Raw genomic sequence first — 19,081 nt, 5'->3', positions numbered from 1 at the left:
GACATGTGCGGCGACGGAGCGGGGATGTCGGGGAAGGCGCGCAGACAAGGCGCGCTGCCCCATAATGCATTCCTCAACGACATGTGATCGCATCAGCCAATCAGCAGCCAGCCAGCCAGCACTGTGTAATGGTCGAGGTATATATAGCGGCCATTTTGGAAATCTTCATTTGCCTGCAGTCATTGAACAGAGGCAGACCGCTCTGTACTAGGGACAGGGACAGAGTTAGGGCCACAGAAACGAGAATTGGGGACAGAGAGAAGTTACTTAGGGACAGAGAACCATTACTCAGGGACACAGACTTGTTAATGAGGGCCACAGAATCGTTATTTAGGGACAAAGAAACGCTAGTTAGGGCCACAGAATTCATACTCAGGGACAGACAGAATTGTTACTCAGTGCCAGAGAATTGTTACTTAGGGCCACAGAAACGTTATTAGGGCCACAGAATTTTTACTCAGGGACAGACAGAATTGTTACTGAGTGCCAGAGAATTGTTACTCAGGGACAGACAGAATTGTTACTGAGTGCCAGAGAATTCTTACTCAGGGCCACAGAATTCATTCTCAGGGACAGACAGAATTGTTACTCAGGGACAGACAGAATTGTTACTGAGTGCCAGAGAATTGTTACTCAGGGACAGACAGAATTGTTACTGAGTGCCAGAGAATTGTTACTCAGGGACAGACAGAATTGTTACTGAGTGCCAGAGAATTGTTACTCAGGGACAGACAGAATTGTTACTGAGTGCCAGAGAATTGTTACTCAGGGACAGACAGAATTGTTACTGAGTGCCAGAGAATTGTTACTCAGGGACAGACAGAATTGTTACTGAGTGCCAGAGAATTGTTACTCAGGGACAGACAGAATTGTTACTGAGTGCCAGAGAATTGTTACTCAGGGACAGACAGAATTGTTACTGAGTGCCAGAGAATTGTTACTCAGGGACAGACAGAATTGTTACTGAGTGCCAGAGAATTGTTACTCGCACAGACACAAAATTGTTACTTGCACAGACACAGAATTGTTACTCGCACAGACACAGAATTGTTACTCAGGGCCACAGAATTCATACTCAGGGACAGACAGAATTGTTACTGAGTGCCAGAGAATTGTTACTCAGGGACAGACAGAATTGTTACTGAGTGCCAGAGAATTGTTACTCAGGGACAGACAGAATTGTTACTGAGTGCCAGAGAATTGTTACTCGCACAGACACAAAATTGTTACTTGCACAGACACAGAATTGTTACTCGCACAGACACAGAATTGTTACTCAGGGCCACAGAATTCATACTCAGGGACAGACAGAATTGTTACTGAGTGCCAGAGAATTGTTACTCAGGGACAGACAGAATTGTTACTGAGTGCCAGAGAATTGTTACTCAGGGACAGACAGAATTGTTACTGAGTGCCAGAGAATTGTTACTCGCACAGACACAAAATTGTTACTTGCACAGACACAGAATTGTTACTCGCACAGACACAGAATTGTTACTCAGGGCCACAGAATTCATACTCAGGGATAGACAGAATTGTTACTGAGTGCCAGAGAATTGTTACTCAGGGACAGACAGAATTGTTACTGAGTGCCAGAGAATTGTTACTCAGGGACAGACAGAATTGTTACTGAGTGCCAGAGAATTGTTACTCGCACAGACACAAAATTGTTACTTGCACAGACACAGAATTGTTACTCGCACAGACACAGAATTGTTACTCAGGGCCACAGAATTCATACTCAGGGACAGACAGAATTGTTACTGAGTGCCAGAGAATTGTTACTCAGGGACAGACAGAATTGTTACTGAGTGCCAGAGAATTGTTACTCGCACAGACACAAAATTGTTACTTGCACAGACACAGAATTGTTACTCGCACAGACACAGAATTGTTACTCAGGGCCACAGAATTCATACTCAGGGATAGACAGAATTGTTACTGAGTGCCAGAGAATTGTTACTCAGGGACAGACAGAATTGTTACTGAGTGCCAGAGAATTGTTACTCAGGGACAGACAGAATTGTTACTGAGTGCCAGAGAATTGTTACTCGCACAGACACAAAATTGTTACTTGCACAGACACAGAATTGTTACTCGCACAGACACAGAATTGTTACTCAGGGCCACAGAATTCATACTCAGGGACAGACAGAATTGTTACTGAGTGCCAGAGAATTGTTACTCAGGGACAGACAGAATTGTTACTGAGTGCCAGAGAATTGTTACTCGCACAGACACAAAATTGTTACTTGCACAGACACAGAATTGTTACTCGCACAGACACAGAATTGTTACTCAGGGCCACAGAATTCATACTCAGGGACAGACAGAATTGTTACTGAGTGCCAGAGAATTGTTACTCAGGGACAGACAGAATTGTTACTGAGTGCCAGAGAATTGTTACTCGCACAGACACAAAATTGTTACTTGCACAGACACAGAATTGTTACTCGCACAGACACAGAATTGTTACTCGCACAGACACATAATTGTTACTCAGGGCCACAGAATTCATACTCAGGGACAGACAGAATTGTTACTGAGTGCCAGAGAATTGTTACTCAGGGACACCTAATCGTTGAATTAAATAGTATGTCAGACAACATGCAGAGGAGTGGCAGAGGAGGCAATGTTTTAGGAGCGAGCAGACGTGGCAGCAGAGGAAGGGGTCGAGGCAGCAGTATTCGCAGCCAGAGGCCAGTGCTCCCGGTGTCATCCAGCGGTCGTGTCTCCACCGACAACCCTGCCGTCATTGATTGGTTGGCTCGGTCGTCTTCCTCTTCCCAGGTCACCTCTGACACCTACAGCCAACGGTCGGTGGGTACGTCAGACACAACCGTTAGTTGGCATGGCCCGGGACCAAGCCCACTGAAATCACGTGTCCTCTACCTGCCCCTGTCCTTTGCTGTTCCCTCACCAAGCGAAGTATCGCATGCTGTGGGCTCAGCCCCACTGTACAGTGAGGAAGAGCTAACAGAGGGCGGTCAGGAACGGGGGGAGACATCGGCCTTTTCAGCAGCCAAGCGAACAAGTACTGGCGAGGAGAGTGGCTCGGTAGCCGGTCTAGAGACAGGTCTGTCTCCTGACCCAGACGCAGCCGAGGGGGCTAGTAGTGAGGCGGAGACCCTACTTGATGATGAGGAGGTTGATCGCACTTGGCAGCCTCGTCGTCATCAGGCAATTTCTTCCGCATCATCAGGAGAAGAGGGTGGCAGCTTGGCAGCGAGCAAAACAGTCGGTGGGTTGCCCAGGAGACAGCAGCAGGGTCGCATCAGTGTCAGTGGAGCCAAACGTCCACGGAGTAGAGCACCAGCTCCACTGCAGCCTACCACCACGGCCAGTAGTGGTGCCGTTGCGCACGGAGGAAGTAGCAGTCAGCCAGTGAAGAGTAGCGGGGGCAAAGTTTCCTACTCGGTGGTGTGGCAATTTTTCCTCAAGCCGCCCGAGGAAGTAAACGTAGCCGTATGTCGACTATGTGGCCAGAAATGCAAGCGTGGCCAGGGGGCCCATGTTGGGACTACAGCGTTGCGTCAGCATATGCAGCGTCACCATTCGGTGGCCTGGGAAAACCGTGATAAACATACGGCGGTTCTGCCTGCCCCAGCCCCCGCTCCATCACCCGCTCCGTTACTTGCTCCGTCACCCGACGTCGTCAATCGCCCTCTATCAGCCAGTCAAGGCTCCAACACCTCTGCTGAGGGGAGTTGTCGCTCATTGGCATCTTCCGCTCGTTCAGATGCTCCTTCTCCTGCTACTCCTCTTCTCGGATTCCGTCAACAGTCTTTCTTGGAATCCGTATCCAAGAGACAACAGTTTGCGAGCACGCACCCGACGGTGCAAAAGCTGAACGTCCTCCTGTCCAAGTTGCTGGTGCTGCAGTCCCTCCCTTTCCAACTGGTGGACTCAGCACCTTTCCGAGAAATGATGGCTTGTGCCGCGCCGCGGTGGAGAGTGCCAAGCCGTCATTTCTTTGCCCAAAAGGCAGTGCCAGCCCTGCATTCACATGTAGAAGAGATGGTGGGCCAGTCTTTGAGCATGTCGGTCTCTGCCAAAGTGCACGGCAGCGCCGACGTGTGGAGCTGTAACTACGGTCAGGGACAGTACATGTCATTTACGGCCCACTGGGTGAACGTGGTGCCGGCACAGCCGCACCAGCAACTTGGACAGGTCACGACGCTTTTGCCTCCACGTTTGCACGTCCTTGGTCCAGCAAGCATGTCCGCCTCTACCACCTCTTTTTCCGCCGTGTCCTCAGCCGCCACCCCCGTGCCAAGTCCCATTACCCGACCGGCATATCACATGTGCAGGGCGCAACGGTGTCACGCTGTGCTGCACCTGGTATGCCTTGGCGAACGTAGTCACACAGGGGAGGAACTGCTGAGTGTAATGAACAGAGAAATCGACAGATGGCTGTCTCCGCGCAAACTAAAAATCGGAACCATGTTGACTGACAACGGAAAGAACATGGTGTCTGCTCTGCGTCAAGGAAGGTTGTGCCATGCGCCATGCATGGCTCACGTGTTCAATCTGGTTGTCAAGCGGTTCCTAAAATCCACCATCCCACTGCAAGACATCCTTAAAATGTCACGTAAACTGTGCATGCATTTCAGCCATTCCTACACCGCAAAGAACACCCTCATTGAGCTGCAGCGGCAGAACGGAATTCCACAGCATCGCCTGATCTGCGACGTTGCAACAAGGTGGAATTCAACCCTACACATGTTAGACCGCCTTTACGAGCAGCGAAAGGCCATCACCGATTTCCTGATGTTACAAGCGGATAAAGGTACTCCCCTGTGTAACTTAGATGTCAGCCATTGGCAGCTCATGCGTGACACCTGCCGCTTGCTCAGGCCCTTTGAGGAGGCCACGCTATTCGTGAGTCGGCAGGACTATGGGATGAACGACGTCATTCCTCTGTTGCACGTCCTGGAACAAATGCTGTTAACAATGGCTGGTCAGGGTGCGGTAGACGTGGCGCACAGATCTCAACGCCACATGACCCCTGTGGGGGCAGGACAGGAAGAAGAGGAGGAGGTAGAGGAGGACATTTGTGCTCAGGAATTATTGAGTGAAATGGGTGGTTTTTCCACTCAGCGGACAGGAGTGGAGGAGCAGGAGCATCTGGTAGAGGAGGAGGAGGAGGAGACAGAGGACCCAGACGCACCGTGGCAGTATGCTGTGGAGATGGAGGCAGGGAGTCCCTCGCATTCCTTGGCACAAATGGCCCATAGCATGCTCGGTTGCTTGCGTAGCGACAGCCGAATAATAACCATCAGACAGAGGGATGACTTTTGGCTGTCCACCTTGTTGGACCCTCGCTACCGGTCCAAAATGGTGGCCTTTTTCACACCTGCTGAGAGGGAGGCCAAAATTACGTACTATAAAAACCACCTATGTAGTCAGTTGGTCTCTGCCTTTGTGCGCCAACGTCCATCCTCAGACACTGTGGGCCCTGTGCGCTCGCGTTCCGCTGGCATGGCAGCAGGGGAGGGGTGGGGTGGTAGGAGCAGTGGCAGCTCCACCAGCAGTGGCTGCCTCAGTCTGCAGTCGATGATGAGTAGCTTTCTTCACCAGCGCAGTGAGGAAACTACTAACCAGCCGCAGCAGCAGCAGCAGCATCAGGTGGACCTGGAGCAGGAGCTCAAACAACAGGCTTGGGCCTACTTGGACAGCACCCTGCCAACCGAGGTAGACAATCCCCTTGACTACTGGGCAACGAAACTTGACCTTTGGCCCCAACTAGCTGAATTTGCCCTTGAAAGGCTGTCATGCCCGGCCAGTAGCGTGGCATCGGAGCGCGTGTTTAGTGCGGCAGGAGGTATTGTAACTCCGCGGAGGACACGACTGTCCACCCAAAGTGTGGAGAGACTCACGTTTGTGAAAATGAATCAGGCGTGGATTAGTCTGGATTTCAAACCACCAGTTCCTGACACAACTGACTAAATCCGCCATGAATCATGCCTCAAACATGTGCCACTTTCAGGTCTCCTCACACTGCTGGTGTGTTTAATTTTTTGACATAGGGTGCTGGCAGATTACGGGCCTCCTATAGCTGCTGCCAGGCCCCTAATCTGCCATGGGCCCCTATATACCGCCTCCTCATGCTGCTGCCAAGTCCAGAGTCTGTCATGGGTCCCTGTATGGCCTCCCATTGCTGCTGTCTCCATCGCCACACTCTGCTGCCATGTGCCACTTTCAGGTCTCTTCACACTGCTGGTGTGTTTAATTTTTTGACATAGGGTGCAGGCAGATTACGGGCCTCACATAGCTGCTGCCAGGCCCCTAATCTGCCATGGGCCCCTATATACCGCCTCCTCATGCTGCTGCCAAGTCTAGAGTCTGTCATGGGTCCCTGTACGGCCTCCCATTGCTGCTGTCTCCATCGCCACACTCTGCTGCCATGTGCCACTTTCAGGTCTCTTCACACTGCTGGTGTGTTAAATTTTTTGACATAGGGTGCAGGCAGATTACGGGCCTCACATAGCTGCTGCCAGGCCCCTAATCTGCCATGGGCCCCTATATACCGCCTCCTCATGCTGCTGCCAAGTCTAGAGTCTGTCATGGGTCCCTGTACGGCCTCCCATTGCTGCTGTCTCCATCGCCACACTCTGCTGCCATGTGCCACTTTCAGGTCTCTTCACACTGCTGGTGTGTTAAATTTTTTGACATAGGGTGCAGGCAGATTACGGGCCTCACATAGCTGCTGCCAGGCCCCTAATCTGCCATGGGCCCCTATATACCGCCTCCTCATGCTGCTGCCAAGTCTAGAGTCTCTCATGGGTCCCTGTACGGCCTCCCATTGCTGCTGTCTCCATCGCCACACTCTGCTGCCATGTGCCACTTTCAGGTCTCTTCACACTGCTGGTGTGTTAAATTTTTTGACATAGGGTGCAGGCAGATTACGGGCCTCACATAGCTGCTGCCAGGCCCCTAATCTGCCATGGGCCCCTATATACCGCCTCCTCATGCTGCTGCCAAGTCTAGAGTCTGTCATGGGTCCCTGTACGGCCTCCCATTGCTGCTGTCTCCATCGCCACACTCTGCTGCCATGTGCCACTTTCAGGTCTCTTCACACTGCTGGTGTGTTAAATTTTTTGACATAGGGTGCAGGCAGATTACGGGCCTCACATAGCTGCTGCCAGGCCCCTAATCTGCCATGGGCCCCTATATACCGCCTCCTCATGCTGCTGCCAAGTCTAGAGTCTCTCATGGGTCCCTGTACGGCCTCCCATTGCTGCTGTCTCCATCGCCACACTCTGCTGCCATGTGCCACTTTCAGGTCTCTTCACACTGCTGGTGTGTTAAATTTTTTGACATAGGGTGCAGGCAGATTACGGGCCTCACATAGCTGCTGCCAGGCCCCTAATCTGCCATGGGCCCCTATATACCGCCTCCTCATGCTGCTGCCAAGTCTAGAGTCTCTCATGGGTCCCTGTACGGCCTCCCATTGCTGCTGTCTCCATCGCCACACTCTGCTGCCATGTGCCACTTTCAGGTCTCTTCACACTGCTGGTGTGTTTAATTTTTTGACATAGGGTGCAGGCAGATTACGGGCCTCACATAGCTGCTGCCAGGCCCCTAATCTGCCATGGGCCCCTATATACCGCCTCCTCATGCTGCTGCCAAGTCCAGAGTCTCTCATGGGTCCCTGTACGGCCTCCCATTGCTGCTGTCTCCATCGCCACACTCTGCTGCCATGTGCCACTTTCAGGTCTCTTCACACTGCTGGTGTGTTTAATTTTTTGACATAGGGTGCAGGCAGATTACGGGCCTCACATAGCTGCTGCCAGGCCCCTAATCTGCCATGGGCCCCTATATACCGCCTCCTCATGCTGCTGCCAAGTCTAGAGTCTGTCATGGGTCCCTGTACGGCCTCCCATTGCTGCTGTCTCCATCGCCACACTCTGCTGCCATGTGCCACTTTCAGGTCTCTTCACACTGCTGGTGTGTTAAATTTTTAGACATAGGGTGCAGGCAGATTACGGGCCTCACATAGCTGCTGCCAGGCCCCTAATCTGCCATGGGCCCCTATATACCGCCTCCTCATGCTGCTGCCAAGTCCAGAGTCTGTCATGGGTCCCTGTAAGGCCTCCCATTGCTGCTGTCTCCATCGCCACACTCTGCTGCCATGTGCCACTTTCAGGTCTCTTCACACTGCTGGTGTGTTTAATTTTTTGACATAGGGTGCAGGCAGATTACGGGCCTCACATAGCTGCTGCCAGGCCCCTAATCTGCCATGGGCCCCTATATACCGCCTCCTCATGCTGCTGCCAAGTCTAGAGTCTCTCATGGGTCCCTGTACGGCCTCCCATTGCTGCTGTCTCCATCGCCACACTCTGCTGCCATGTGCCACTTTCAGGTCTCTTCACACTGCTGGTGTGTTAAATTTTTTGACATAGGGTGCAGGCAGATTACGGGCCTCACATAGCTGCTGCCAGGCCCCTAATCTGCCATGGGCCCCTATATACCGCCTCCTCATGCTGCTGCCAAGTCTAGAGTCTCTCATGGGTCCCTGTACGGCCTCCCATTGCTGCTGTCTCCATCGCCACACTCTGCTGCCATGTGCCACTTTCAGGTCTCTTCACACTGCTGGTGTGTTAAATTTTTTGACATAGGGTGCAGGCAGATTACGGGCCTCACATAGCTGCTGCCAGGCCCCTAATCTGCCATGGGCCCCTATATACCGCCTCCTCATGCTGCTGCCAAGTCCAGAGTCTGTCATGGGTCCCTGTACGGCCTCCCATTGCTGCTGTCTCCATCGCCACACTCTGCTGCCATGTGCCACTTTCAGGTCTCTTCACACTGCTGGTGTGTTTAATTTTTTGACATAGGGTGCAGGCAGATTACGGGCCTCACATAGCTGCTGCCAGGCCCCTAATCTGCCATGGGCCCCTATATACCGCCTCCTCATGCTGCTGCCAAGTCTAGAGTCTGTCATGGGTCCCTGTACGGCCTCCCATTGCTGCTGTCTCCATCGCCACACTCTGCTGCCATGTGCCACTTTCAGGTCTCTTCACACTGCTGGTGTGTTTAATTTTTTGACATAGGGTGCAGGCAGATTACGGGCCTCACATAGCTGCTGCCAGGCCCCTAATCTGCCATGGGCCCCTATATACCGCCTCCTCATGCTGCTGCCAAGTCTAGAGTCTCTCATGGGTCCCTGTACGGCCTCCCATTGCTGCTGTCTCCATCGCCACACTCTGCTGCCATGTGCCACTTTCAGGTCTCTTCACACTGCTGGTGTGTTAAATTTTTTGACATAGGGTGCAGGCAGATTACGGGCCTCACATAGCTGCTGCCAGGCCCCTAATCTGCCATGGGCCCCTATATACCGCCTCCTCATGCTGCTGCCAAGTCCAGAGTCTGTCATGGGTCCCTGTACGGCCTCCCATTGCTGCTGTCTCCATCGCCACACTCTGCTGCCATGTGCCACTTTCAGGTCTCTTCACACTGCTGGTGTGTTAAATTTTTGGACATAGGGTGCAGGCAGATTACGGGCCTCACATAGCTGCTGCCAGGCCCCTAATCTGCCATGGGCCCCTATATACCGCCTCCTCATGCTGCTGCCAAGTCTAGAGTCTCTCATGGGTCCCTGTACGGCCTCCCATTGCTGCTGTCTCCATCGCCACACTCTGCTGCCATGTGCCACTTTCAGGTCTCTTCACACTGCTGGTGTGTTAAATTTTTTGACATAGGGTGCAGGCAGATTACGGGCCTCACATAGCTGCTGCCAGACATGTAATCTGCCATGGGCCCCCGTACCGACTCCTCATGCTGTGACGTTGCAACAAGGTGGAATTCAACCCTACATATGTTAGACCGCCTTTACGAACAGCTAAAGGCCATCACAGATTTCCTGATGTTAAAAGCGGATAAAGGTACTCCCTGTGTAACTTAGATGTCAGCCATTGGCAGCTCATGTGTGACACCTGCGCTTGCTCAGGCCCTTTGAGGAGGCCACGCTATTCGTGAGTCGGCAGGACTATGGGATGAATGAGGTCAAATCGGCCATGGGCCCCCGTACCGCCTGTTCACGCTGATGCTGGTCCCACAGTGTGACCTGGGTCCCTGTACGGCCTCCCATTGCTTCCACTCTGCCATGTGCCACTTTGAAATCTCCTCACACTCCTGCGGTTGTCCATTTTGTCATAGGTTGCTGGCAGATTACAGGCCTTCCATAGGTGCCACCAAGCCCCATATCGGCCATGGGCCCCCGTACCGCCTGGTCACGCTGCTGCTGGGCCCATAGTGTGACCTGGGTCCCTGTACCGCCTCCCATTGCTCCCACTCTGCCATGTGCCACTTTCAGGTCTCCTCACGCTCCTGCTGGTTTCCATTTTGTCATAGGTTGCTGTATGGCCTCCCATTGCTGCTGCCTCCACCGCCACACTGTGGCTCCAAACACTGGTTTTGGCCCCGTGACTGGCCAAAGGAGTGAAGTGTGCAGTGATTCTAAGATCGACGGCACTCATCTGCATGTCATACTGACAGACAGTATTATTTCTCTTCCCCAGCAGACTCCAAGGGCATTTAAATTAAAGGTACAGTGTTCTGCACTAATATTAAGTCTCTCTGAAGCCTAGAAACACCCTTTTTTAAGTTAAATTCACAGCGAATTTATTCGACTCGAATCGAATATTGTCCACGAATTCGCCGAATCAGTCGAATCGAATTTTTCATTTCTTCGCTCATCTCTAGTTATAACAAGTAATAATTGATACCACACATAAATAATAAATATTAGAACAGAGAGGAAAAAAGAAATAAAAAGAGATACGTGCCGACCAGGGAAATTCTGGGATAGCACTACCCCACTTTGTTTGTATATATATTATAGGACATTTAGCAGCCAATGCCACTGGCTACATCAAGCATCAACATGTATAAACTGTAGTAATGTTTTTCCTGTTTTGTTTTTTTCTGCTACTGGGAGCTGGATATTTTTGACTAAAATCAACAGAAGAACAAGTAGAAGATGTGCAGAGGGTGCTACAATGAGTAAGAAGCCTTTAAAACCCCAAGAAACATGAAACTTTATTTTTTTATTTTAATAAAATAAACCATCTGATACCTACAATAGCACATTCCAGCAATAGCTATTTACTGTATGCTGTATATTATATGCAATCTTTACAAAAATGACTATATGGCATAAAGAGTTAGGCTTGTACAAAAGGTCATCATCATTCTGTGTACCTAGGGCAGTTCATCTGATCCTCAGAATTTGTCAATTTACGTAAATTCCATTTGCTCTATGCAATAACAAAAGGACAGCTCAACTACAATCTATAGATTTGCGCTTTATTGTACACTGAGACTATTTTGAGATTTTCAATAAGCAGCACTGAAATAAAACATAGTCTCTTTATCAGTAAGTACGAGAAATGTTCCTGGTGCCTGAGTGTATAGTTCTCTCCCTCTCATTCTTTCAAGCTATTGCCTGTAGTTCAGGGTCATTTTGGAACATGTGTCATTGATTTTGGTTGGTGGAGCCAAGCATTGTTTTTAGTTCATGTGTAACTGAAGCATGGGGGAAGGGGATGGGCTGGCCTCAGTCAACCTATGTTGAAGTTCACTGAGTTGTAATGTGAAGAAACAGACATCAAAACATTATGGCTCACAAGCAGTACCAGTCATGAAATGTACTAAAATCATTTGCTGTTTTGATACAGTCATTGACTGCTGTCTCATTCAAGTAAACACACTAATGATAACCAAAAAAACAAAAACAGAAAATTACAAATGTAATAATAGTGTTTGTAAAATTAGATTTTAAAATTGTGCATGCTTAACCTTTTGCCATCCGGCAAAATCCCTCAGCGTTCCGGGTGGACGCCATATGGACTGACAACTCATGGGGCCCCCGGGCAATAGGGGATCATGGGGCCCCTGTGTCCTTGCCCAAACAAAAAATCCTATGAAAAAGGTACCAGGGGCATCTTATGGGGCCCCCTACTGACCCCGGGTCCTCGGGCAGTGCCCGAGTTTCCAAATGGTCAGTCGGCCCCTGGTTCTGACATTCATGGACCTCAAGAAATTAGATTGGCCGTCAGTACTTCAGGATTGATCAATTTTCAGATCTATACTATAGTTTGTGAACTCTATAACATTCCTAAAAACTAAAAAATACATCCTAATTTGGGTTATTTTCACCAAAGACATGTAGCAGAATACATTTTGGCCTAAATGTATGAAGAACAATTATTTATTTGCAAACTTTTATAACAGAAACAAAGATCAAATCAAAATTTTCAGTCTGTTTTTGTTAATTTAGCAAAAAATAAAAACCCCAGTGTTGATTAAATACCACCAAAAGAAAGCTCTAGTTGTGTGAAGAAAATGATAAAATATTAGTTTGGGTACAGTGTTGTATGACCGCTCAATTGTCATTCAAAGTGTGAGAGCACTGAGACCTGAAAATAGGCCTGGGAGGGAAGGGGGTAAAAGTGCCCTGTATGGAAATGGTTACATATCATGTCTGGATTAAAGTTTATGCTCAGTAATTTTTTTTTTTAATTTCCCATCCCACCAGTATGTATAGGATTATTATTATTATTATACAGTATTTATAAAGCGCCAATAGTTCGCTCAGCGCTGTACATTACAAAAGGGGGGGGGTGCTCTCTCTTACATCCCAAATCGTTCTCCCAAAATATTACAGCCACTCTTTTTTATCTTTGATGTTTTACTTAAACAAATAAATAATAATATAATAAATAATCATAAAAAATAACAATATCATAATAATAAATTTAATTCAATAATGTAATCAAACCAAAAACACTGAAATTTGAAACAGAGCACCAAGTTCGCACATCACTGAGCTTAGTCGCAGAATCGTTTTCAGTGTCTGACGACGAATTTCCCCACAAATCATTATCACTCAATTCTGCAAGTGGTTCTAATTTACTATCGCTGTTCTCTAGCTGGTCTAAAACCGCTTTTGACCTAAAGACTCTTTTTGGATGCCATGGACGTTTCTCAGTTTCCAGGCAGAAAGAACAGTAAAAATGCAGGCAGGGCACAAGACAAAGCACTAGGGACAAAATGTATGTGAAATGGTTTGATACAGTAATGTTATACTATGTGATTTTAGTGTATTGAGTGAATGTCACTTTTAAAATTTTTTAATTTCCCGCCGGTTCCGTCCCCCATACATCCCGTACATCCTGACGCTCGCAGGGAACAGAACCCGGAAGACGGATGCCGGCATGGGCCGGAGGAGATGACCGGGGACACTGCAGGGAGGACATTGTGGGAGCGCAGGACAAGGTAAGTGCTGGAGGGAATTCCTGAACAACGCTGCAGGGTAATCCTGAGTGTAGCTCGGGGTTACCGCTTTTGGTACTAAAAGTTAATTTCGAGCTACACTCAGGAATACCACCAGGGAGGATAAGCAAGCCATACTTTATGTAAGCAAAACAAATCTCTAATTTCTCCAACCAACACAGTCAGTGGTGATGGAGTAATCCCCCCTGTGGCGTTATTGTGTTCTGCTGGTGGGGAGCCTTCCCTGTCGGTAGAATACAATGATCACTGCTAGAGGCTATAGCCACTGGTAATGATCGCATGCAAAAAATCGGATAGGCTGGTTGTACTGAAGTCAGTTGATGGATCGGCTTCAGTACAACCAGCCTGCCCATAGATGTCACGAATTTTGGCTGGCCCCTGTTGAACCAGCCAATATTCAATCCATCAATGGCAGATTATGTCTTCCTTAAACTTGTTGGTAGCTTATCACAAATTTACACATGTAGATATAATGAGCTATTTTTGTTCCTTGTGGACTGCATTTCTAATAATGCTCCCAAGCGCTTACATACTAAATTCCATATTAATCATGTTAAAAATGTAATCATCATTTTACCCAAACTTGTTAAAAGTATGCCTTCTAAACTGTGAACCAAAGGTCTGTCTTTGCCCAGCCCTCTATTGAGTTTTTTTAAGCAGCTGTCCAGCTTCTCTCTTCAGCTGTGGGTTAATGAGTCTTCTTAGGCTACTTTCACACTGATCCACTGCAAAAATGCATAGACGATTTTACTGTGCTTTTGTCACGCTTTACTGAGCATTTTTAAAAGGACACAACTTAAAAACTGCACCAAAAACACTTCCCAGAGGAGTTTTTGAGGCACTTTTCAGATGTTTTTCAGGTGTTTCCATTGATTTCAATGTAAAAAGGTGTTTTTGGAACATTTTTTTAATTCACCATGCTCCATGAGCTTTTCAGGTGCTTTGTTTAATGCAAAAATGCTTCAAAAACTCCTCAGTGTGAAAGCAACCGTAGGCTACTTTCACACAGATCCACTGCAAAAACACATATGCGTTTTTACCGCGCTTTTGCCAAGCTTTCTGAGCATTTTTAAAGGACATGTGACTTAAAAACTGCACCAAAAACGCTTCTCAGAGGCATTTTTGAGGTGCTTTACAGGAGTTTTTACACCACAATGCCTCAGTGTGAAAACATACATAGATATACATTCACATAAATAGGGAAGGGTTTTTCATGAGCTTTTCAGGCGCTTTTTTTAAATGCAAAAACGCTTCAAAAACTCCTCAATGTGAAAGTAATTAGTCTGGCCACACGACAGATAGTGCAAAGTGAAAGAAAAACGAGAAGAACACCAACCTTGCGCATTACCTCAGTAACCAAATTTATTAATTAAAGAATGGTACTCACAAACAGCGAATAAAAACAGGCATGTAGTCCTCGAAGGGACTGCAGAGATAAGGAGCCAGCGTTTATCCCATCATGGGGGTAGACACTCAGTACAGCTGACGCTTTTCAAAGGCCATGCCTTCTTCATCAGAGACAGATAGGTTGCCATTGTGTCCACAGTAGCATTTGCATTGGCAGAACATTGTAGGACTGGCCATAGAGGGATTCATTTGACGCAGTTGGCCAGCTTAAACATGTATTGGAATATGTGTGAACTAAAAATTCCTATTTTTATTACAGTGAGCAGAGGGTTCTCCAGGATTTCTGTGTGCCACATGGAGCATGGAGAAGAGAAAGAGAAGCAGAGAATTGTCTGAGGATTTGAAAACAAAAATTGTGGAAAAGCATGGACAATCTCAAGGTTACAAATCCATCTCCACAGACCTTAATGTTCCAGTGTTCACTGTGCACAGCATTTTCAAGAAGTTTACAGCCCATGGCACTGTAGCTAATCTCCCAGGATGTGGACGAAAGAGAAAAACGAATCAAAGATTACAATAGAAGATTGTTCGATTGGTGGATAAAGAACCTTAATCAACTTGCAGACAAATTCAAGCTGAGCTTCAGACACAGGGTACAACTGTGTCAGTTCACACTATATGTCACAATGTGAATGAAAAGAGGCGCTATGATTGAAGACCCATAAGGACAACACTGCTGACACATAAAAAAGCCAGACTGGAGTTTGCCAACACTTACTTGAGGAAGCCAAACTAAACAGAATTACGGCTTTTTGGTAAAGCCCATCATTCTTCTGTTTTCAGAAAAAAAAATGAGGCCTTTAAAGAAAAGAATACAGTCCTTACAGTCAAACATGGTGGAAGTTCACTGATGTTTTGGGATTGCTTTGCTGCTTCAGGCACTAGATGTCCTGACCGTGTGCATGACATTGTAAAATCTGAAGACTTCCAAAGAATTCTAGGGTGCACTGTTGTGCCCAGTGTCAGAAAGCTGAGTCTCCGTCAGAGGTCATGGGTCTTACAGCAGGACAATGACCCAAAGCACACATAAAAAAGCACCCAGAAATGGTTTCAGAAAAAGCGCTGGAGAGTACTGAACTGGCCAGCAATGAGTCCAGATCTCAATTCCATAAAGCACCTGTGGAGAGATGTCAAAACAGCTGTTGGGAAAAGGAACCTTTCCAGTCGGAGAGACCTGGAGCAGTGAAGAGTGAGTCCAAAGAAGAGTCGTCCAAACTTCCAGTAGAAAGGTGTAAGAAACTCATTGATGGTTACATGAGGCAATTGATTTTAGTTATTTTTTCCAAGGGGTGTGCTACCAAATATTAAATTTCGGGTGCCAATGATTTTGTCCAGTTCATTTTTGTGGTTTTGTGTAGAATGTTTCAGATTTGGATTTTTGTTTCTCCGCTTTTTTGTGTCATACAAAACAAAAGAAATAACCATGAGAATGCCTAAACATTTGTAATTGCAACAATTTTCTGGACGAAGTGGTGCATTTATCTGACAGATATGCAGGGGTGCCAATATTTTTGGCCATGACTGTACATGTCAAAACTATATTTTCAGATGTAACAGAATAAATAAAATTAATTTGGCACCTCTGAATTTTTCAAATTTATTGCATTAGAACTCAACTGACTGACTGTGACAATTACAAATTCAATTTAAAATCTGAAATTTACTCAAATTCGAATTATCAAATGAATTTGAAAATTGAATTAATTTCCCCATGGGCCTAAGCTACTATCGCATCATCTGACATCATCTGAATGAAACAAATGTATTTGTTAACTTCATTAAACTTTTTTCAGATTTGTTGACATTCGTTACTATGTCCATTCAGAGATTTGTATACATCTGAATCTAAATCAAATTTTTGTCCTAAAATCAATGCACATGACAATTACACAATACATAGCTTTGAAATATGGGAAAATGGTTCATGTTTGACTAAATAGGCAAAATGGGTGATCTAAGAAGCTTTGATTGTGTTAGGCACTATTAATTGGTTGTTTTCTCTCCATTCTGAAAATCCAGATTCAGAGGTGACTTTAATGGGTCCCCCACAAATTCTGCAATGCTTAGTATATATCTAGGTCCCCATATATTCTCAGAAGTCACTTTACCCATGAGAACAACAGAGAGAGCTTGGCCAGGGTTATTAAAATAGTTCCACACTCCTAATCATCGGTCCCCTCACACCCATGAGTGGAACAATCTCACACTCCAAAATTTGAATATGATAAAACCAGATACCGCCATATGGACCAGAGTGGGTATTCATGTCACTGATCGACTTTTCCATGCAGGTGAACTCTGTACTTCTGACTCTTTAAAAGAGGAGTAACCGATCAAATTTCAGCTGACGCCTCCAAGTTAGACACACTGTAAGCTCAATTCCCATACCCACCCTCTCCTTCTCCAGAGTCTCTTACATCCTTGGGAACTCCTTAACCCTATTGTTTCGACCAACTCCTTCTCTAGGCATCACTAAATGGTGGACCGCAGTCCTGATCCTGACCAAGCCAATGTCCTATCTGGACTGCCACAGTTGCACCATTTAGAAGCCACTTCTTTTCCCTAAGCTTTCACTGCTGTCATTCTCAAGGCAGAGTGGAGAGCAGGAGGCAAGATAGTAATGGATGGAGGGTGGAAGGCACAGCAGTACTGGATGGAAGGTGGGAACAGGGAGCTCCCGGGGTTAAAGTTTTATATTGACAATTTAGTGATTGGTTGCAAGGAGCACCCTGCAGTCTATGGAAGGTAGGAGAATAAAGGGGGCAAGAGGATTTGGCTGTGAAGGATGGAGGACAGGGGATGAAGAAAAGGGGGCAGTGCTGTGTGTGTGTGTGATTTAAAGAGGGCAGTGCTGATGAGCAGAGCTGTGAAGGGAACAATGCTGGGGGGGGAGAGATGTGATGGGACAGTGCTATAGGAGGTTGATGTGAACGGTGCAGAACACGCTACCGTGGAATAGGAGGATGTGAAGGGTGGTAGTGCCTTTGGGGAAAGGTAATTTAAAGGTGAGCAGTGCTTTGGGAGGTGATGTGAAAGGGGCAGTGCTGTGGGGGGAAGATGTAAAGGGGGGAGTGCTGTTGGGCAGTGATGTTTCTTCTGCTGGAAGAACATTGTACTGATGTGACCTCTGTGATTTTTAATTTAACACCCCTGTCTTACCCTATCCACCTTTAGGCTATTCCCTGAAAACCTATCACTTTAGCAGGACCCTCCAATTCCTCTTGTATTGAATTGTATTGTAATTGTTCTGTCTGCCCTCATTTTGTAAAGAGCTGTGCAAACTGCTGGTGCTATATAAATCCTGAATAATAATAATATGTGTTAGAGTGATATACAGTACAAACCCTCTCTGAGAGAGACTGGGAAGATAGGGTAACTCAATACATAAAATGATAATCTCTGTCAGAGAACAATTTTTCCACTGAAATTTACCCATAGAATGTATTATGCTCCCCAGAGATTGCATTGTATCAATCCAACCCTTTACCACATTTTCAACAAATGTCAGTGTGACAGCGGAATTTTTTACCATATGGTATAGGTTTGTCCCCTGGTTATTGACTATTGGCACCATGTGGCAATGTCAGGCTTACCCCTGACACTGGAACCCCTTGTGTTAATATTAGGTATCCTGGATAGTCTATCCACAAAAACATGTCAACAGCCTCCTTTTATATACATTCTATTATGCCAAATGAGAGATACTCCTCAAATGGAAATTTCCTTCCTTTCCATTCTATACTGACTGGTGTGTGGCTAGAGTATTCTCAATGTACCAACTAACATACTGTGTATGAGCAGAAGCTGGCCAGCAAAGTATGATAAAATTTAATCTGCATGGCTAAACTCTACCTGAAACTACACCCCCCTCCTAACCTTCCCCTCTCTCCCTTTTTTGCTTTCTTTTACCATCTATGTGCCCCCAAAGCAGGACACCTTTGCACATACATTTGAGGACTTAGTGCTTCCTTTCCTCCCATTGTTGCTTACCACTACACTATGGGAGTAAAACTTGTTAATGAACACCTTTATTGAAACCAATAAAGTAACACAAACTTACTTGAGGACTAAGTATTGTACTCTTTTTCAATACATATTTATATTGTACATAAAATGTGGTGATGTTCCTGTAATTGTCTATTTTTGAAAACTTTTAATAAAGATTACCGTTAAAAAAAAACATTTTGACTGTGGATTGAGGTTTGGTGAAAGACGCTGTACTTTAAACAACATGCTGCTGGTTTTCATGAAGTGCAGACATCTTGTATTTTTATAAGCAAAAACGGCTTACAAATGAGAGCCGTTCAAGGATAATGGTTGGATATGTTCCCTTTGACAGGATTTACACAAATGACCACTATCCAAAGCAGTGGTGAAC

Source organism: Staurois parvus, unplaced genomic scaffold, assembly GCF_062004578.1.
Source record: "Staurois parvus isolate SC_StPar_1 unplaced genomic scaffold, SC_StPar_1.0 ptg000004l, whole genome shotgun sequence".
NCBI classification, from domain to species: domain Eukaryota; kingdom Metazoa; phylum Chordata; class Amphibia; order Anura; family Ranidae; genus Staurois; species Staurois parvus.
The sequence above is the reverse complement of the archived record's forward strand: the minus strand, read 5'-3'. Positions refer to the sequence as shown.